At 42.3% G+C, this 22,335-nt stretch overlaps 1 long non-coding RNA gene and 6 other non-coding genes across 7 annotated transcripts; all 7 read right to left on the reverse strand.

Annotated features, from left to right (window-relative positions):
- Positions 1-827: 827 nt before the first annotated feature.
- trnal-aag lies at positions 828-909 on the reverse strand. The gene has a single exon. It is a non-coding gene; the product is annotated as a tRNA-Leu (tRNA).
- A 96-nt stretch (positions 910-1,005) lies between these two features.
- On the reverse strand, positions 1,006-1,087 carry trnal-uag. The gene has a single exon. It is a non-coding gene; the product is annotated as a tRNA-Leu (tRNA).
- Positions 1,088-2,145: 1,058 nt separating this feature from the next.
- Positions 2,146-2,227, reverse strand: trnal-aag. Its single transcript has one exon. It is a non-coding gene; the product is annotated as a tRNA-Leu (tRNA).
- Positions 2,228-2,323: 96 nt separating this feature from the next.
- Positions 2,324-2,405, reverse strand: trnal-uag. The gene has a single exon. It is a non-coding gene; the product is annotated as a tRNA-Leu (tRNA).
- Positions 2,406-4,232: 1,827 nt separating this feature from the next.
- Positions 4,233-5,799, reverse strand: LOC122990835. The gene is made up of 2 exons (XR_006405493.1): positions 5,344-5,799; positions 4,233-4,532 (listed from the first exon to the last, which is right to left on the reverse strand). It is a non-coding gene; the product is annotated as an uncharacterized LOC122990835 (long non-coding RNA).
- Positions 4,274-4,355, reverse strand: trnal-aag. Its single transcript has one exon. It is a non-coding gene; the product is annotated as a tRNA-Leu (tRNA).
- trnal-uag lies at positions 4,452-4,533 on the reverse strand. Its single transcript has one exon. It is a non-coding gene; the product is annotated as a tRNA-Leu (tRNA).
- Positions 5,800-22,335: the final 16,536 nt, after the last annotated feature.

Raw genomic sequence — 22,335 nt, forward strand, 5'->3', positions numbered from 1 at the left:
ACTGACATCGGGTTCATGATCACCAGAGGACGTTGCCTTGCATTTTGTGGTACAAGTCTAATACATACAGAGGCCCTGAAAGGGACAATTTAATCATCTTTGCCTGGCCATGTACTTGACAGGTTTACTTGAACAATGAAGGACAAAATGTCTGACTGGCAGCGGTGGGACTGCATGACATGAAGACTGCATGGAGCCTTGCTGGATGTGAAAAGGTATGATTAGCAGAGGATGGTTTCGATCCATCGACCTCTGGGTTATGGGCCCAGCACGCTTCCGCTGCGCCACTCTGCTCTTCGTTAAGGAAGCTAGGGCTTTCACCCGCATTTCCCTGACATTTAAAAACCAATGTCAGACCACCTGGAGACTTTCGGTAAATCAAGTGGACCTCCAAAAAGGAGGACCGGATTGGCAACTGCTCTTCCTATGCAAATCTACTTGGAAGTAACGCACCAAAGTGGAAATGTTTCAATCTGAAATATGACCTTGTCATAAGAACGTGAATTCTTTCATTCTGAAAACACTGATGGAAAAGCGCTGAGTAGGTGCACATTCCGGTTTAAGACTTGATAGGCTTCCCTGTAACGGTATGCGCAGTCAAGCAGTTACACCAGACCTTGCTGGGAATTTCGAATGACTTTGCCCATCTTCCGCCCCGCCGTTATCCTGTGTTTATGGCTAGAAATTCCAACTTCCAAGAGCTGAAGGTCGCAGTGGTGGGTTTTGAACCCACACTGATAGAGACTGCAAGTAGCCTGAGACAACACTTTCAGTTGGCAAAGACTGTTTTCGAAGGTTAGCTGACAGGTGAGGTGCAAACGTCCGACTGGCAGTGGTGGGATTCGAACCCACGCCCCCTGAGGGACTGGAGCCTTAATCCAGCGCCTTAGACCACTCGGCCACACTACCTGACAGGGAGGTTTCTTTAACAGCTAAGATCTTTCGCACCTTCCTGCCATGATGCCCAGTTTATGGAGAGAAACTCCAAATACCAGGAGCTAAATATGGCAGTGGTGGGATTTGAACCCACGCCTCCATAGAGACTGGAGCCTAAATCCAGCGCCTTAGACCACTCGGCCACACTACCTCCGCTTCGAAAGGGGTCATGTTTGGCCCGTGGTATTTCCAAGGGAGGAAACAGCAAATCAATCAAGTTCTTAACTGTCAGTGTCCATAGCGACATCAGAAATGTACAGTGCTGCTCTCCAACATTACTGAGCGACCAAGTGTGAAGAGCAGGAATTTCCCAGGTGTCTCTGCTTTGACCAGCACTATTTCTAAATCATGAGAACTCAAATGTTCAACTTTGGACACCACCACTGACATCGGGTTCATGATCACCAGAGGACGTTGCCTTGCATTTTGTGGTACAAGTCTAATACATACAGAGGCCCTGAAAGGGACAATTTAATCATCTTTGCCTGGCCATGTACTTGACAGGTTTACTTGAACAATGAAGGACAAAATGTCTGACTGGCAGCGGTGGGACTGCATGACATGAAGACTGCATGGAGCCTTGCTGGATGTGAAAAGGTATGATTAGCAGAGGATGGTTTCGATCCATCGACCTCTGGGTTATGGGCCCAGCACGCTTCCGCTGCGCCACTCTGCTCTTCGTTAAGGAAGCTAGGGCTTTCACCCGCATTTCCCTGACATTTAAAAACCAATGTCAGAGCACCTGGAGACTTTGGGTAAATCAAGTGGACCTCCAAAAAGGAGGACCGGATTGGCAACTGCTCTTCCTATGCAAATCTACTTGGAAGTAACGCACCAAAGTGGAAATGTTTCAATCTGAAATATGACCTTGTCATAAGAACGTGAATTCTTTTATTCTGAAAACACTGATGGAAAAGCGCTGAGTAGGTGCACATTCCGGTTTAAGACTTGATAGGCTTCCCTGTAACGGTATGCGCAGTCAAGCAGTTACACCAGACCTTGCTGGGAATTTCGAATGACTTTGCCCATCTTCCGCCCCGCCGTTATCCTGTGTTTATGGCTAGAAATTCCAACTTCCAAGAGCTGAAGGTCGCAGTGGTGGGTTTTGAACCCACACTGATAGAGACTGCAAGTAGCCTGAGACAACACTTTCAGTTGGCAAAGACTGTTTTCGAAGGTTAGCTGACAGGTGAGGTTCAAACGTCCGACTGGCAGTGGTGGGATTCGAACCCACGCCCCCTGAGGGACTGGAGCCTTAATCCAGCGCCTTAGACCACTCGGCCACACTACCTGACAGGGAGGTTTCTTTAACAGCTAAGATCTTTCGCACCTTCCTGCCATGATGCCCAGTTTATGGAGAGAAACTCCAAATACCAGGAGCTAAATATGGCAGTGGTGGGATTTGAACCCACGCCTCCATAGAGACTGGAGCCTAAATCCAGCGCCTTAGACCACTCGGCCACACTACCTCCGCTTCGAAAGGGGTCATGTTTGGCCCGCGGTATTTCCAAGGGAGGAAACAGCAAATCAATCAAGTTCTTAACTGTCAGTGTCCATAGCGACATCAGAAATGTACAGTGCTGCTCTCCAACATTACTGAGCGACCAAGTGTGAAGAGCAGGAATTTCCCAGGTGTCTCTGCTTTGACCAGCACTATTTCTAAATCATGAGAACTCAAATGTTCAACTTTGGACACCACCACTGACATCGGGTTCATGATCACCAGAGGACATTGCCTTGCATTTTGTGGTACAAGTCTAATACATACAGAGGCCCTGAAAGGGACAATTTAATCATCTTTGCCTGGCCATGTACTTGACAGGTTTACTTGAACAATGAAGGACAAAATGTCTGACTGGCAGGGGTGGGACTGCATGACATGAAGACTGCATGGAGCCTTGCTGGATGTGAAAAGGTATGATTAGCAGAGGATGGTTTCGATCCATCGACCTCTGGGTTATGGGCCCAGCACGCTTCCGCTGCGCCACTCTGCTCTTCGTTAAGGAAGCTAGGGCTTTCACCCGCATTTCCCTGACATTTAAAAACCAATGTCAGACCACCTGGAGACTTTGGGTAAATCAAGTGGACCTCCAAAAAGGAGGACCGGATTGGCAACTGCTTTTCCTATGCAAATCTACTTGGAAGTAACGCACCAAAGTGGAAATGTTTCAATCTGAAATATGACCTTGTCATAAGAACGTGAATTCTTTTATTCTGAAAACACTGATGGAAAAGCGCTGAGTAGGTGCACATTCCGGTTTGGCACTCGGCCACACTACCTCCGCTTCGAAAGGGGTCATGTTTGGCCCGTGGTATTTCCAAGGGAGGAAACAGCAAATCAATCAAGTTCTTAACTGTCAGTGTCCATAGCGACATCAGAAATGTACAGTGCTGCTCTCCAACATTACTGAGCGACCAAGTGTGAAGAGCAGGAATTTCCCAGGTGTCTCTGCTTTGACCAGCACTATTTCTAAATCATGAGAACTCAAATGTTCAACTTTGGACACCACCACTGACATCGGGTTCATGATCACCAGAGGACGTTGCCTTGCATTTTGTGGTACAAGTCTAATACATACAGAGGCCCTGAAAGGGACAATTTAATCATCTTTGCCTGGCCATGTACTTGACAGGTTTACTTGAACAATGAAGGACAAAATGTCTGACTGGCAGGGGTGGGACTGCATGACATGAAGACTGCATGGAGCCTTGCTGGATGTGAAAAGGTATGATTAGCAGAGGATGGTTTCGATCCATCGACCTCTGGGTTATGGGCCCAGCACGCTTCCGCTGCGCCACTCTGCTCTTCGTTAAGGAAGCTAGGGCTTTCACCCGCATTTCCCTGACATTTAAAAACCAATGTCAGACCACCTGGAGACTTTGGGTAAATCAAGTGGACCTCCAAAAAGGAGGACCGGATTGGCAACTGCTCTTCCTATGCAAATCTACTTGGAAGTAACGCACCAAAGTGGAAATGTTTCAATCTGAAATATGACCTTGTCATAAGAACGTGAATTCTTTTATTCTGAAAACACTGATGGAAAAGCGCTGAGTAGGTGCACATTCCGGTTTGGACTTGATAGGCTTCCCTGTAACGGTATGCGCAGTCAAGCAGTTACACCAGACCTTGCTGGGAATTTCGAATGACTTTGCCCATCTTCCGCCCCGCCGTTATCCTGTGTTTATGGCTAGAAATTCCAACTTCCAAGAGCTGAAGGTCGCAGTGGTGGGTTTTGAACCCACACTGATAGAGACTGCAAGTAGCCTGAGACAACACTTTCAGTTGGCAAAGACTGTTTTCGAAGGTTAGCTGACAGGTGAGGTGCAAACGTCCGACTGGCAGTGGTGGGATTCGAACCCACGCCCCCTGAGGGACTGGAGCCTTAATCCAGCGCCTTAGACCACTCGGCCACACTACCTGACAGGGAGGTTTCTTTAACAGCTAAGATCTTTCGCACCTTCCTGCCATGATGCCCAGTTTATGGAGAGAAACTCCAAATACCAGGAGCTAAATATGGCAGTGGTGGGATTTGAACCCACGCCTCCATAGAGACTGGAGCCTAAATCCAGCGCCTTAGACCACTCGGCCACACTACCTCCGCTTCGAAAGGGGTCATGTTTGGCCCGCGGTATTTCCAAGGGAGGAAACAGCAAATCAATCAAGTTCTTAACTGTCAGTGTCCATAGCGACATCAGAAATGTACAGTGCTGCTCTCCAACATTACTGAGCGACCAAGTGTGAAGAGCAGGAATTTCCCAGGTGTCTCTGCTTTGACCAGCACTATTTCTAAATCATGAGAACTCAAATGTTCAACTTTGGACACCACCACTGACATCGGGTTCATGATCACCAGAGGACATTGCCTTGCATTTTGTGGTACAAGTCTAATACATACAGAGGCCCTGAAAGGGACAATTTAATCATCTTTGCCTGGCCATGTACTTGACAGGTTTACTTGAACAATGAAGGACAAAATGTCTGACTGGCAGGGGTGGGACTGCATGACATGAAGACTGCATGGAGCCTTGCTGGATGTGAAAAGGTATGATTAGCAGAGGATGGTTTCGATCCATCGACCTCTGGGTTATGGGCCCAGCACGCTTCCGCTGCGCCACTCTGCTCTTCGTTAAGGAAGCTAGGGCTTTCACCCGCATTTCCCTGACATTTAAAAACCAATGTCAGACCACCTGGAGACTTTGGGTAAATCAAGTGGACCTCCAAAAAGGAGGACCGGATTGGCAACTGCTCTTCCTATGCAAATCTACTTGGAAGTAACGCACCAAAGTGGAAATGTTTCAATCTGAAATATGACCTTGTCATAAGAACGTGAATTCTTTTATTCTGAAAACACTGATGGAAAAGCGCTGAGTAGGTGCACATTCCGGTTTGGCACTCGGCCACACTACCTCCGCTTCGAAAGGGGTCATGTTTGGCCCGTGGTATTTCCAAGGGAGGAAACAGCAAATCAATCAAGTTCTTAACTGTCAGTGTCCATAGCGACATCAGAAATGTACAGTGCTGCTCTCCAACATTACTGAGCGACCAAGTGTGAAGAGCAGGAATTTCCCAGGTGTCTCTGCTTTGACCAGCACTATTTCTAAATCATGAGAACTCAAATGTTCAACTTTGGACACCACCACTGACATCGGGTTCATGATCACCAGAGGACGTTGCCTTGCATTTTGTGGTACAAGTCTAATACATACAGAGGCCCTGAAAGGGACAATTTAATCATCTTTGCCTGGCCATGTACTTGACAGGTTTACTTGAACAATGAAGGACAAAATGTCTGACTGGCAGGGGTGGGACTGCATGACATGAAGACTGCATGGAGCCTTGCTGGATGTGAAAAGGTATGATTAGCAGAGGATGGTTTCGATCCATCGACCTCTGGGTTATGGGCCCAGCACGCTTCCGCTGCGCCACTCTGCTCTTCGTTAAGGAAGCTAGGGCTTTCACCCGCATTTCCCTGACATTTAAAAACCAATGTCAGACCACCTGGAGACTTTGGGTAAATCAAGTGGACCTCCAAAAAGGAGGACCGGATTGGCAACTGCTCTTCCTATGCAAATCTACTTGGAAGTAACGCACCAAAGTGGAAATGTTTCAATCTGAAATATGACCTTGTCATAAGAACGTGAATTCTTTTATTCTGAAAACACTGATGGAAAAGCGCTGAGTAGGTGCACATTCCGGTTTGGCACTCGGCCACACTACCTCCGCTTCGAAAGGGGTCATGTTTGGCCCGCGGTATTTCCAAGGGAGGAAACAGCAAATCAATCAAGTTCTTAACTGTCAGTGTCCATAGCGACATCAGAAATGTACAGTGCTGCTCTCCAACATTACTGAGCGACCAAGTGTGAAGAGCAGGAATTTCCCAGGTGTCTCTGCTTTGACCAGCACTATTTCTAAATCATGAGAACTCAAATGTTCAACTTTGGACACCACCACTGACATCGGGTTCATGATCACCAGAGGACGTTGCCTTGCATTTTGTGGTACAAGTCTAATACATACAGAGGCCCTGAAAGGGACAATTTAATCATCTTTGCCTGGCCATGTACTTGACAGGTTTACTTGAACAATGAAGGACAAAATGTCTGACTGGCAGGGGTGGGACTGCATGACATGAAGACTGCATGGAGCCTTGCTGGATGTGAAAAGGTATGATTAGCAGAGGATGGTTTCGATCCATCGACCTCTGGGTTATGGGCCCAGCACGCTTCCGCTGCGCCACTCTGCTCTTCGTTAAGGAAGCTAGGGCTTTCACCCGCATTTCCCTGACATTTAAAAACCAATGTCAGAGCACCTGGAGACTTTGGGTAAATCAAGTGGACCTCCAAAAAGGAGGACCGGATTGGCAACTGCTCTTCCTATGCAAATCTACTTGGAAGTAACGCACCAAAGTGGAAATGTTTCAATCTGAAATATGACCTTGTCATAAGAACGTGAATTCTTTTATTCTGAAAACACTGATGGAAAAGCGCTGAGTAGGTGCACATTCCGGTTTAAGACTTGATAGGCTTCCCTGTAACGGTATGCGCAGTCAAGCAGTTACACCATACCTTGCTGGGAATTTCGAATGACTTTTCCCATCTTCCCACTCTTATCCTGTGTTTATGGCTAGAAATTCCAACTTCCAAGAGCTGAAGGCCGCAGTGTTGGATTTTGAATGCACAACGATAGAGACTGCACGTAGCCTGAGACAACACTCTCGGTTAACAAAGAGAATTTTCGATGGTTACCTGGTACAATAAAGGACAAATGTCTTACTGGCAGTGGTGGGAATTCAAAACCTCGACCCTGAGAGACTGGAGTCTGATCCAGTGCCTTAGACCACTTGGCCACACCACCTGACAGGGCAGTTTCTTTAACAGCTACAGTCAAAGATCTGTCAGGTACTTAGCAATGAAAATCATGTAGTCACGGCCTGCAATAACATGTATTGCATCACCTTCATGCAACATAACTATGGTGTCAACTACACCAGCAGAGGAGCAGGACATCTGTTGAGCAATTTGTGTCATTTGTCTGAACATTTCATTATATCAGCATGCATGCTCTCTGTTCCTTTTGCAGCTGGCCGTTCCTTGTACACATGTACGGGGTTACCTCCTTTAGTAAACTGGCTCATGGAGGGAACAGAGCTTCCTCCTAGCACAGTTGCAATGGACAGGCAGAGATTTCTGTGTGCAGCCAGCACTTAAAGGGGTGGTGACGTCACGGCTGTGTCGCTGTGACCTCCTCTGATGTTTCAGCTACTCTGCCAATGGGAGACAAGAGTTTCTGAATTTAATACCAAGGTGCAAACTGACCAAAGCATGTTGGGAGATGGAGTACATTTTTGACTCCCTTTGTTTAACTTGGCACCCTTCCTTGTTATCAGGCTTTGTGACTGCATGCAGGCCTGCTTTTGTCTCATGCACATGGAATATGAAGCCCAACAGCTATTTGCATGTATGTAAATTAGATAATATGTATACGTGTGGCGCAAAATTGGCCCCTTTCTATGTAAATGAGCCTCATTTCACAGTCCAATTCACAAAACGAACTAGTAGCTACACACAGAGTGAAATCATTAGTGTCTCCTCAAATCTTCAAGCTTGTGAGACTTGAATGATATTGAATTGACATTGAATGATATCAAGGGCGAAATCTTCAGTCAGACATGGGGGGGGGGGGTCAGGTAGGTATGAGGTGGTAGGCTTATCTCAGATGTTCAGCCACTTAAAAATAAAAATGTCCTGACAGTGCTGATGGTGCTCAGGATTCATCCATAAAAGCTGCATTATTACAAACAAGTCCGCCGTATAAGCTGGAATCTGTGTGTAACACCTGACTCATATAGATGTGTAGCAGAACAGAGAACGTTAATTACCGTCAGATCCTGACCGATCTGGTGTTAATGAAGTTACTGCTGCTGTGCCGCATGCATACATGCGCACAGCCTCTTTGTAAGTTTGGAGATGCACTTAATGTTTCAGCTGCTGTGTGATGCTGCAGCCAGCTGTGACACACAGCCAGCTGTGGGCACCAAACAGAACATCAGCACTGATGTTTCCCTGAAATCCCAGATACATTCAGTGACACCTGAACAACATTTATTGATTCAATTAAGATTCAGACATTAATCTTACATGTTTCAGACCTGCCAGAGTCACATTTATAACAGTATTTTGACATTTCAGTAGATTATGTTATAGATGCCAAATACTAGAAAAGTAAATAAAAGCAAAACATATCACTCCTCTGTTAATTAAAGACATGCAATTTGAGGCTTTTGTTCTCTCTTCAGTTTTCATTATGGACCAATCTGTGTGCTGAAATATGGAGAAAAGCCTGAAACACTGGAAACCGCTCCGCTCACTCGATCAGATGCAAAAAAAAAAGGCAAATTGTGGGCGGATAGTAGTTGCAAATGATACGCAATTCATGGCGCTATCAGTGGCCACAATCCATTCTTTGTGAATTTGCCACTCAGTCTGTAAATCATCCGAGTCCAAGCAGACTTGTTCAAATTTCTTGTTTTTTCTGACCAACAATCCAAAGCTCAAAGAGTTTCAATAGAGAAAATTAGCAAAATTGTTAGCCCAATAACCAGACTGAATTACATTTTCTATTTTATTATTGAGTCTGATACTGTGTTCATGTTATGTTCATATTTTGCCGTAATTTATCAGTAATGACTGACACATATGTCCTGCCAATGTCCTTTTGATTCAGAACTGAAGCTGCTGTAACAGTTGCAAGGTGCTGTTACCTTAAAGCTACTTACTGAATATTTTTATAGTAACAAAGGATCAAATGACAACGTGAAATAAGACAGGTGTTGCTCATTGGTGATGAGCCCACAGAGAATTATCACCTTACTCTGCAGTTTCCTTCATCTCTGCAGAGCATTTCAGCATCCATCTGCTGTTTTAAATTAAGAGCCCACAACTTTATGTTTTGATTCACTTTCACCACTCTCATCAACATTGTTTCCAGCAGCATCAGGCAGCTGGTTTCCGCCAAATAAAGCTCTGATAAACCCACTGCACACTACCTGCCCAGGTGTAAAGGGATGGAAAAATACTCTGCAGAGTATGTGCTGTTGGTTGGGTTGTGCGGTGTTAGGGATTTAAAATGTTCAAATCCTTCATCTGGGCTTAAAGTCGCACTAATCACTATTTTTATGCTTGTAGCGAAGAACCAACAGATTCACACAGGTCACCCAACTCTGCAGTTCCCCTCACCTCTACAGAATGTTAAACATTTGTTATCTCATTGTTATGTTTTATCAGCCTGCAACTTTATTGGTTTGGTTTACTCACCTGTTCTCACCATCATCATTTCCAGAAGCAGCAGGCAGCTCTTTAAAACACACATAAACCCCCTTGTACACTGGTGAAGTTCAGAACAGAGCTACAGAGAGTGAATATTGGACTTGCTTTAGTCAGGTGGCCAGACACATGACTACAAAGGAATGCTAACATTGTGTGATGCCTGGATGTATTAATATGCAACTGTTTGCTAACATGATAGCCATACAACCTCAAGGTTCAGTGTTAGTTGATTTACAACAACCCCTATAACCGTGAGGATCTTATCTACACTCATCGCCATTTTTGTGGCTGTTTGTATGTCTCTGGCACAGGAACATTACATACCCTACAAAGCTCAACAGGGGTAGCAGCACAATACCAGACCTATTTGAATCACCTAAAATGGAGTTACAATTCCTTCATAACTCATTCAAGGTTTAGAGCAAGGCAGTGACACCGTCAGGATTACAAGTTCTATTCCCTGAACAGATAAAGGATGCAGGAGTCTAGTCATGCAATGAAGCAATTAACCATAAAGTGAACTTACCTTTTCTGCTGGAGATAGAGGTTCAACCAAACACAATCCAGAAGAAATTCCTTTTCCAAGTATATCTGCATGCCTGAATGGCTGTGCTTGGGTGTAACTAATATTTGAGGACTATTGCCCATGGAGGCATACCGAAGCAAGTTTTTGAAAAGATTAAAAAAAATATTCTATCAAAGTAACATATGACCTGAAATGCTCCCTTGGTGCATATTTGTTAGCACATTGACTTTTTCAAGCTAAAGCTCTCAAGGCAGTAACACTTACAGAGAAATGTGCTTTTAAAGTGATTGTGTGTGCCTATGATTTAAATACATACAGAAGCGAATACTTCTTACTTTGTGTGCATGCTGATACCATTCACTGTGTCGGAAACTGAGTTTATGCACTATTATGTGTGTGTGACGTAGTGTGTTAGTGCATTCTCATGTGTTTTCTCCTTACCTGCCATTTGCCACTTGGGACACACAGGTGATAATGGATGTTTTGTATCCCGGGAAAAGGTTTTGTCTGGAGTCCAAGGAGAGAACAACCTGCCATTGCCATTCAGCGGAGTCTACCCAACATTCACTGCTAACAGTGTGTGTGTGTGTGTGTGTGTGTGTGCGTGTGTGTGTGTGTGTGCGTGCGTGTATGTGTGTGTTTTGTATTCACCCTATTTGAACAAATTAAATTCTGCTGTTGGATATGGTCACTGGGGGGAAATCATCTCCAAGAAGGAAGACACTGCTGTCAGCTTGGTCACTTTGTTGCTTGATTTAGTGACTTTTCAAATCCCCTGACGACTTAATTTCTCCAAACTAACTGGTTCATTTTTTGCACTATTAGGGAAAATATTAATGTGATGACTCCCAAAGTATTTGGTAAGAACTCTGTAGCTGATGCTGAGTCATGCTACTTGCGTGTCTAATTCAGAGAGGTCTGATGATCACAGTACCTCCCATGAACTAACACTCAGTATAGGTTCTAGTTGTACTAGTGAAGGGCTGTAGCAAATTAATAAATATGTGAATCAGCACATACTGTAATTTTGTGACATAGTGACATATATTAAGGTGCCCTATGGAGTTTTCTCATGAACAAACACAGTTATGTTTAATTTCGGTGTTTCTCATCACAACGCATTGTTTGTATCCTTAAGATCTAATGACATTCACATTATCCTGGAAAAACATCTTTTGTGCATGCCTCCTCATTGTTGTGTATGTGGTGCATTGTGATGGTAATCAGAAAAAAGGAGGCAATGTTTAGTACAGAACTGCCTTGAGTTCCAGAGTGGTAAATTACTGTGCAGACGAACACAGAATGCACAGCACAAGACCCTTGTTTTTCTGCTGTAATATGAATATGTCTTAACAATTGTGTTGCATGCATTTCCCTCCTCATAAAACCTTTGCAAAACTCCAAATGAACTAGTTCATACAAAGTGTCTCATGTGTCTCATCTCTCCTTACTTGCCATTTGACACTTGGGATACACAGGTGATAATGGATGTTTTGTATCCTAGGAAAAGGTGTTTTCTGGAGTCTAACGCTCTGGCCACACTGCCTACCTCTACCTGTGCATGACAGCTACCTTGCTGAACTGCTGCTCAGATAGAAAAAGGTCAAGGAGCATGTGCTTAATTGTAAAAGCAACAATCTTTTACATGGCTCAAAGTAGGCCACAGTCAGAAAAAACAATTCTGTATAGCCTCTATATATAGGCCTATATATAAAGACACAGTAAAAAAGCTGTCTCTTTATTTACATTAGTTTGAGTTACTTATATGGGGTGAAAGACAATATGTCATGCATCACAAAAATATATCCAAAATTACCATCTGGACCAACAGCTGAGGCAACTGCATCCCATGCTTTTTCTTTTTTTTCTAATATCTTTACAACACTTATTCCTTGGGTCATTGAGCTCTGTGTGTTTTTCTATCTCTACAGTGAGTTTGGTGTCATCCATCCTTGATGAGGGGTCACTTCACGTGACTTGTGTTTACCCTCGTTCAGAGCAACAGAGAGAGAGGGCACACTGGGAAAATACTGCCCTTCACCTGATGTTGATGCTGACTTATTAACATAATATAATTATAGCCTAGGTGGGGTTTCTATTATGACTACCATATTTCCTCAAATAAATGCCAGTACTCAGTTAAAAGCCAGGTCTCCACTAATGTATGGAGCCGTGCAAGTCGCTTAATTTCTCACAACACAGTCCTGCAAATATTGCACAATAAAAGCCTTAGGAAATTAAGGGATTATGTCCACAGAAATGTTAGAGGGCTTTTAATTTGAAACAGATACAGGAGGTGTTGAGTTAAAAAATATATTTTTTATTATTATTATTTTTTTTCATGTCTGTAAATTATATTCTACAGATATAGACATTGACACTATAAAACTTAAAACTGTGCACCTCACGTGGAAAAAATAGGCAACACACCGAATCTCTAGATGAATCTCTAATGAAAGTAGCTGTGTGAAGAATGAAAAGAAAGCTTAAATGGGGGCATGTTATACACATTTCCAGGTCTATATTTTTAATCTGGGGCTCTACTGAAGTATCTTACAATTTTTAAAAAAAAAAACAACTCCTCATTTATCTTATACTGACTCTTCATGCAGTCCCTCAGTTCAGCTTCTGTCTGAAACAGGCAGTTTTAGCCCCTGTCTCTTTAAGTTCCAGATAAGCATACTCTGTTCTGATTGGCCAGCTCTTGTACGCTGCCCCAAGGCAGATGTCAACCAGTTTGCAGAGGCTACATCAACAAACAATGAAACAAACTACAGTAGTACGATTTCACCTCTTTTTCTTGTTCTTTTCTCGAAATGTTATCTTCTCAAATATATCCATCCATGTTTGAGCCAGAATCTCATCTGAAATATGAGAGTGGACAACGCAAACAACACATGGAAAGATTTTAACAACCGAGTCTACGGAACAGACAGTTGTTATTGGGCATGCGCGACGAGCCGACGTAAGCTCATTGGCAAGGTAGAGAAAAACGTGACAAATGAAGCATTCAGGGCAGGTTGAAGCCCGGCTTTTGACTTGCACTGAGCATTTCTACATACATGGACCTCAAATTTTGGAACTTTGCTCATGTTTAACTTGGAATATGTCTTACATCATAGTAATGTATAAACAGAAATCCAGAAAAATGCTTTAAGAGAGAACTTCAAACCCCTGCCCACTTTGTCACCTCTGTACGCCTGGCCAGATGCTGCATGAAGTGGGCCTGCTTGTCAAACTGTTGTAATGTTACAAACATAATCCAACAAGCACTTTGTTTAAACCTTTATTCTCTGAGAGCAATGCTCTCTTCTTCAAGAATGCCCTTATCACATTCACACAGTTACACAACCGCAACCACAGTCTGATCTACTGGTCTCTGTGCAGGTCTAGTGGAGCAGACCTTGCTCAAGGGCACCTCAGTGGTGGTAATTCCTCACCCAAATTTATCCTGCCAGTCCGTGGAATTAAACTGGCGACCTTCCAGTTACAAGCTTGCTTCTCTAACCTTTAGGCCACCACTGCATACTGGCACCTCAAGACATAAATTCAAGCAGTAAGTACAGTGTCCAAAAACGTGCCCTCATAGCCTCCCTCCCACCTGCCAATTAGGAAGCCAAATTTAAGACTGAGTGCACAGTGGTCAAAATTAATGACATAATGGAAATAAGACTTATAAACCTTTTGAAATCTCCCACATTCAACTGGAGCTAAAGTTGTCAAATGCAGCTTCAAGCACAATTTTGACCTGCACCACAACCCTCAGTTTCCAGAATACTAATGCATTCAGACTAAAAGCTCTGTATGACTTGTTTACCAGGGTGGGTGGCTCATCGCTGCACTCCTACAGGCACAAACAACCTCTAAAGCATTCAAAGCATTTTCTTCCTTTGCAAGCTTCATGTCCATTTCAATGGAAAAAAAAAAGTGCAAAATGTTTTGAAGTCACCATGTTTTTGACTGGCCATTTCTTGAGCATTTTTCTTGTTTAGTCCTCATTTAAGACCAATTCACAAACCTACTGAGAGCAACTTTTACTGAGGATTTTACTCACTAAGATATGAGTGAACTTATACTGTATGTTCACAGTGATTAGTTTACAGGTGACTGGTCTGTGTCAGTCAATGGAAGATAAAATATTTAGCAATACACAGAAGTGGGACAGACACACATATGTAGACAGATTTCCCTCATTTTGTGCATTCTCACTGTGTGATTTTATTGGTACTTATGCTTTTCTCATACTTAATTTATGCTTTAATTTGGTTTTTGTTTTTAATGTTATTGCTTTGCACGAGCTGGGGTAATTCTACATATGGCACCAATTTTACTGGGTAATCCAGAAAATACATGACTTTCTGTCTTTATTGCAGTTGATGATTATTGAATTTATACCTGATGAAATGTCAGCTGAAGTACAATCTTAGGAGCCCATTTTTGGTTCAATGTATAAATCAGTTCATCAGTGCATCAGCACTTCCAGCGTCCGAGTAAAAGAGTTGTACAAACCATCATCTCTGAAGTTATTGGATTGTTTACACTTGTGGCTGATCTGACTACATCCTTATTAGCTTGTCTGCCATAAAAATATGGTTTTACAAACGATTTTTTGTCATATTTTTCAAAAACACTGACCACAAGGCTCGTTACCTGCAGCAGCTGGCTGATTGTGAGTCTTTGTTACTGTGAGTAGTTGAGGGACTGCCCTTAACAGACTTAATTTGTGAATTAATCTCAGACCAAACACAAGTGTTAAATATCTTGGGTTGTGTTGCGTCGATTTTGATCTTCTTTTTTTTGTTTTTTTTATTTTTATTTTATTTTATTTTTCATCATGAGTTTGACAATGTTGATGCAATGAAAATAAATCTGTGGCATACTTCAGACACTAGACACTATTTTTAAGAGTTTCTCCTAACTTGGCTGGTTTGGAGCTACTGTACATTTAGCCTGCAGAGGTTTTGTTTTTTCAACCAATGCATACATTTACACATTGCATTAACATGTTTTCCTTATCCAGATGAACACTGCACTAGGTATGAACGAGTCACTACGATACATGTCTCATCACAGAGACAATATGTTGAAGAAGACATATTTTAGGGGCTTTGGAGGTCATTTTTATAATGTTCATTGGTAATAAACTAATGTGCTGCAGAGCCAGAATCATACTTTAAAAATAAGAATTTGCTGGCATCAGTTATTCTGCAGTAGAGCATTCTCATATGCTGTAAAAAAAAAAGATGTTCAGGTGACATAAAAGCCATGATGAGTAGTTTGGTCTATGTGCCCTCTGAGGGCTGAGACATGACTCCTCCTGGAGGTGGAGCGACTGTGCATCATTGCAGCACATGTAAAGCGGAGCTTCATCAAGTATCTCTCAGCAGATAGCTGCACACACTGGATGGCACACAGAGCTCCTGTTTTCCAAAAAAGAAACAACCTCTTCACGCCCTTCCTTCCTTATCACGAGTAAGGAGAGTAAGAAAATAAAGCAGTGTCGTGTGTGTGTCAGAGAGAGAGACAGAGCAATATCTTGGCCTGTGCCGGGTTTACCCAATTGACACGGCTGTGAGCAGAATGGGCTGTGAAACCGCCGGCAGCATTATCGACAAACCGTTGAGAGATTAGAATTTAGAACACCTCCTCCCTCTGCTGGGCCTTTCTTCTGTCAGAAAAGATAACTTCTCTGCAATCCATGGGAGGGATTACCAAACAGCTGCTCAAATCACACACACACACACACACACACGTCCTGGCAGTCATGTACATACAGTTCGAACTTTGCACACTCAGCATCTGCACTCCTACAAACACACAGGAGCCTTTGCATTCAGTGTCAAACAGTCAAATTAGTGTTTGCCAGGCTAATTGATCACACACTATCTCACTCTGCCTGGCTGAGTGGTGATGTTCGCTGGCAAAAAGAACAACTTGCTGCTGTTGAGTTTATTTTTCTTCTTTTTTTTTTTACTCTGTTATTGAGTAGATCTAATCCAAACAAGAGCTTCCTTCAAATGTATGTTCAGTATTCAGTATCTAAGCTAACAATAGGTGAGTGAGGCTGTGCTCGGTGTGCTTTGACCTCAACTAGCAAATCTAAAGTCAGTCATTCTGTAAAGGAGCAACAGTGGAGCAGTGATACTTAAAACGGTGGCCAGTTTCCAAATTTTTCTTGCTGAACATGGCATGAATGATAAAATGATCCAGCAGCTGACATTCTCCCAGTTGTCTTCCTTCCAAGATTGTGATAAAATTTTAAGGTGGTGTCGCACAGTTCTTCAAAAGAGAGAATGAGCTTTTTGTCTGTCAGAGGTTGCCTTATGTTAATGTCACAGTCAGCTCTCATCTCATTGGCTGTGACAAACAAGGTCAAAGTTAGAACTGTTTGAACTCTGGGAGCATATGTGAGGCGTAAAAGCCATGAATGTAACAAGAGAACTGGATATCTGTTTCAACATGGTGGCCCATTCATTCCAATGAAAGTTGCTCGCTGGGCACATATGCTGAAAAAATGTTTCAGGCTTCCACATTTTTTTTTAACTCCCCACACACATAAAAGACACAAAATATCTTAATGATATGGCTCTTACTGACTTTTTTTTAACCTAATGTAATGTCTGAGTTTTTGATAAACCCATAAAACCTTTTACAACTATTTTCTTTTATAAGGATTGCACTTGGACAATTAGTCTTTTAATTAATTAAGAGACTACATTAATTAGACTTTATTTTGTGAAATGAGGTTTAAAAGATCTTGATGATGAATCCATAAGCACTTTCCTAAACTTCACATTAAAATGTTGTGGTTGCCTGTGGTTCAGCTGGTTCAGTGCATGTCGTCATCCATTTATGGCTCATTGTGAGAGTGGAAATGAGGCTTGTTCATGTGTGCCCAGTTTCACAGGACTGAGATTTATGAAACAGAACCATGTGTACGCACAGCTTTACAAATCTGATGAAAAGAATGCCTCTGCATATTTCTGGCTTTGTGTGTACACACAGTTTTAGTCATGAATCTACACAGAGTTTTATGCATCTGGCCTCAGGTCTGACTTCTAAGACCTCAAGCCTTAGAAAGTTCCTCAAAAACATCTTGATCTGAGATGACATACGATAAGTTGCTTGCCCCAACGGGAGAAATGGTCTTGTACAGCAAAAGTCAATTTCCCTTCTGGGTACAATAAGTCTGATCGTATCTAGTGTATTCCACAATTCACTTGAAACGATTTCATCTACACAAGCAGAGGTCTTCTGTCAAATGAGTCCTCAAGGTCAATGAATGAAAAGAGAGGAGTGCAGACAGTTCACACTTTTTATCACATTTCTATGTGGAGTTTGGTACAGCAGGTGCAGTTTTGTGCAGTTCAGTACAGCACGTGTTAATAGCAACACAGGCTGTGTCAAACTGAAGTCTTTACAAGCCATCAGGGGGCTCTATGGCTCTGATTCTCTAACATCTAAGCCAAGTTTTTGCATTGGTGCTCACACAGCACAAGGCACATTTACAGATCGTCTGCATTGTTAGATGTGATTTGATAAAAGCAAACAGGTTTTAAAAAGATAATACTAATCCATTTTACTTTATATAAAATCAGGTTGTACATAAGATTATTTTCAGCACATTTTGCAGTGAGTAAATTGTATTTAAAGCTACAATATCCCAGAGGATGTCAAGCTCTTTTATGCCAAGGACACCCAAAATAGAGCACTGTCCTGCCAGGGCCCCCCACCAATCAAACATAAGCTACCATCCACCCACATACTGTGCAAGACGCAGGACCATCTGATTGGGAAAATAAAATGGTGTTGAATAGCAGAGATGTACGTGCATTGCCTTTTATTTTCTTAATTTTATTACATTTATTCTAATTATTCAGTTTTTTTTTAAATCTAATATTCAGTGTTCTTAGCACATCTTTAAAGAAAATAATTCATTTACATGTTTCACCTTTTATTCAGTTTGTTCATTATGTTTCAGTTTACTCTTTCAAATTTAGAAGCATTCAACATAATTTAATTAAATCTATATTGTGTTGTTTTTTAATCACTTTAGTGATTCAGCACTAGAAGAATAAAGCCATTCCACTGCACCACAGCATTGTTTTGGTAAAGATGAATAGTTTATCAGCACTCCTAGCAGCCCCATCAACTTACCAGACAATGTCTGTAGCAGCAGGAGGAATTAGATCTCCATTGACTGCATGCAGTTTCTTTGCGTGGGCAGTTTGATACAAGGCTATAAAGGATGCCTTCAGGGCTCGCTGAAGAATGGTTCGAGGGATCATTGTGTTCAGCATGTCTCTTTACTGCAGGGAAGACATCTGTGGTAGTGTTGTATTTATGTTTGTGAAGCTCATTGTTACTGCCTATAGTGTCCATCTTCAATAATCCAATCAGGTCAGTTCACTAGCAGCTTACACAGCTCACTGAAAACTAGCTTGGACCTCGCTAGGACACAAAAATGATTCTTAAAATGAGAAATAATAGTAACAACGAAAGGACAAAGTAAATGTACCAGCCTGTATGGGATATCTTTTTATTGTCAATGTCACCGTGAAGGTATTTTGGTTATTTTCTGAAAATGTCTCAATAGTTATTGGATGGATTGCCATGAACTTTCCTCACAGGACGAAATGTGAATATTTTCCTTATTGTGATGGTGCTCCCCTAACTTTTCCTCTAGCACCATCATTAAGTCAGAACTTGTTTGTTTATGACCAAATACCTGTGGGATTTGGTACCTGTGTGGCAGTGCATTTACACTGCGGGAATATGGACTGCATAGGACTCAGCAAAAAGCTGTAGTGGTGGTCTGGCAAAAAGATGAGCCAGAATCAACTTTTGCCAGAACGCAACCCAATGTCATGCTGTGTTGGCCAATCACGTAAGCTGATGATCAGACCAAAGACACTCACGGGAAGAAGAACCTTGTTTACCATGTAGCATTGTAGCATTCCACTGTTTACCAAGGAACTGTGAAGATGGAAGAGAGACTGATCGCCACCGCAATGACCTTTCCAGAGCTGTACAACCCTACCATGAGGGAGTACAAAGACGTACATTGCAGTTCACTTGCTTGGCAATGTATTGGGCTGCAAGTCAGAATTTCTGTTTAGTATTTCTATTTGTGCTATGATCAGGTACGTCACGCAATGGACCATGTAGTGACATGTCTACACCTCCACAGAACCCTGTGTGGTAGTGTTGCATTGCCTGATTTGGTCTAAACTCAGCCTAACAGCAAAAGGGATATGACATGGCCTGAACAGCCAAAGCTACAAACAAACAGACTGAACATGTAAAGAGTAATTAGTTATGAAGAAAGTGCTACTAACTACAGTTTTAAAATAATCATCTGCAATGGATCCAATTTTAAAACTAACTTTCCAACCCATGAAAGCTCCTCAGAAAGAATGAGCTAACAAAGTCGATGTTCTCTACTCCACTCTTCAAATCTACATTCTGATCATAAGAAACTTTGAAAATGTGAAACAGTGGAAACTTTTTTTTCTTTTTTTATATATTTTTTTTCTCATGTTGTGGTTTGGTATTACTAACACTGCTGTAAACTATACAAATCAAAGTTCCTCCATAAAACTCCATAAAAGCAGATTTGTTAGATGTAGATGTAGATAAACTGCACCATATATATAAGCAGACCTAGCTGAAGTTTGGCAAACACATCTATAAAATCCATCTAGAGATTGGATAATCCATTAGTATCCGCATATAGTATTTGTTGGAAAATCAAACCTGGGAGATGAAGGATGAACCTAAACTACTGTGGAGACTGCAGCTCTGCAAGATGGACTTATTTATTCCAGTTGGAGGTTTGTGACTGTCAGACAACATTCTGACTTAAAACCACTGGGTAATGCTGGCAACAAGCAGGCTCATTAGCTTGTGGCTAGCTGGAGTCATTAGTTTAAATGAGGAATGCCTAAAAGCATTAAGCACTGTTTTCAGGGCAATGAAGGATGAAATGGAAGCTTTTTGTTACTGGCAACTCAGATTATTACCATACCTTGTTTAAAAAATGTCTAAGTGATCATGGTATTCTTTTTGAGACAAAATGGACATATCCAATGATATTTGCAAAAGTTTATACTCTGGTGAAAGTACAACATGCAGATATTCTCACTCAGAAGTGTGGCTTATTTCTGGTCATTTCTGAAGTCACATGACTGTAACTGTACCTTCTACTTGCTTTTTCCACTCTTCTCCATATCTCTATATTTCTCATGGGCTTCCTCATCTGTCCCGGCCGCCCCTCCTCTCTCTTCACCCGCTCCCTTCCTCACTTTCTCTGCAGTAAAACCCTGCAATCTCTCTAATATCCACTAATAAAACCCTGGAGAATATGCTCCTTCCCTCCACTTTGGCTGCAGAACGACACTTTATATGAAAATGAACAAGTCTGAGTAATCGTGCCGGCTGGTGCACCGCATTCATCAACATGCATATGGAGAAAGGGGGAGAGAGAGACAGACAGAGAAGGAGGGAGAGAGATAGAGACCGTCATCAGGCACGGCAAGAGGTCAGTGATAAAGACGTCAAAAAGAGAAGAGAGAAAAGGTCAGGGAGAAAGAGTGGGAGAGTTGGAAACAAAGGTAGAGGAGACAGGAGAGGTCGGCGGGAGACAGCAAGCAAATGAGCAAATGGAGAAAAGAGAGGCAGAAGGGAAGAAGACAATGTAGGAGGAGGAGTAGATGAAGGAGGAAGGTCAGTGATGAAGTGGCAAAAAGGCTGCCAGACTCCCCATGGCTCTGAAACACTGACTCACAGACTGATGGACTGGGTGGATGGAAGGGGAGGGAAGATGGAAAGAGGAATGGATGACATGGAGACAGGATGGGAGGAATACTGACTCGCCAACCTAGAGAGTCAAACAGGAGGGTTTGGAGTCAAAAGCCTAGCTGTGTGCTGAACATTGTGTTAATCTATTTTCTGACAAGGCTGCTTCCAATTGTTCTTGAGCAGTTCTTGGGCAGTGCAACAATCTGTAAAACCAACATTGGCCTTTTATCACCTAATAAACTTGATGTGACAAACGTCTTGGCTAATAGTTGTCGTTTCACTCATCCAGCAGACATGTAGCAACATTAGCATTCATTTAGATGTGTGTTCCTGGTCATCTGTTGAATGTAAGTCCACTCTCCTTCTAGCTCTATCTAGCGTACAGTGTGTTTATCAGAGCTTTTTGCTGAAATCATTTGCCTCCTGCAGCTGGAAACAACACGGACAAAAGTGTTGAGACTACACAGTAAAGTTGGGAGCCGCAAAAGCAAAAAGAATGAGCTGAAAGATGCTAATATGTTCCATACAGCTGAGGAAAACTGCAGTCTTTGTGGGTTGGTCACTATGAGCCACTCTTTAAACATTAAATGTAGTCATTTGATTCTTTGCGAATATAAAATATTGACTACAGCAGCTTTAAAGAGAGTCGCTTATTCACTGTCTGAGAATGAGATGAGAAAATTGATAGTACTGATATTACACATGTATATTAGGTTTAGGGCTAGAGCCAGGAGTAAGTTGGCCTAGCTTAGAATGAAGACTGCAAGCAGCTAAGGGGAAACAGCTAGACCAGGTCTATCTATCTATCTGAAGTTTAGTATGACGTATTTACAGCATCATTCACATCAGCATAAACCTTGTCATGCTGACTGAGGAAGAGTGCCAATAAGCTTAAAACACCTTGCAAACCAGAGTAGCTGCTGATCAAAGCCCTTTCTGTGGTCTTCATGTCATTTTTTATGCATTTGATGGCTCCTTTCCTTTTTTCCGAATATCTAAAGTTCAAAAATGTTCTCATGAGCATCTCTAAAATTCACCAATTAACACACTGTTTCTCGGTTGTTTCATCCATACATAAAATGAAATGTTAAACTGTAGCTATTTCTTGAACAACAGTTTATCTATGCACAGCACAGCTGCTATGGTGACCATGCATGCACAATGATAGCGAGCATGCCAAACTGTGTTCTACTGAATAGTAAACTAATAATAATAAAAAATAACAAAAATTGAAAAAGATAGAAAAA

This window comes from Thunnus albacares, chromosome 10, assembly GCF_914725855.1.
Source record: "Thunnus albacares chromosome 10, fThuAlb1.1, whole genome shotgun sequence".
NCBI classification, from domain to species: domain Eukaryota; kingdom Metazoa; phylum Chordata; class Actinopteri; order Scombriformes; family Scombridae; genus Thunnus; species Thunnus albacares.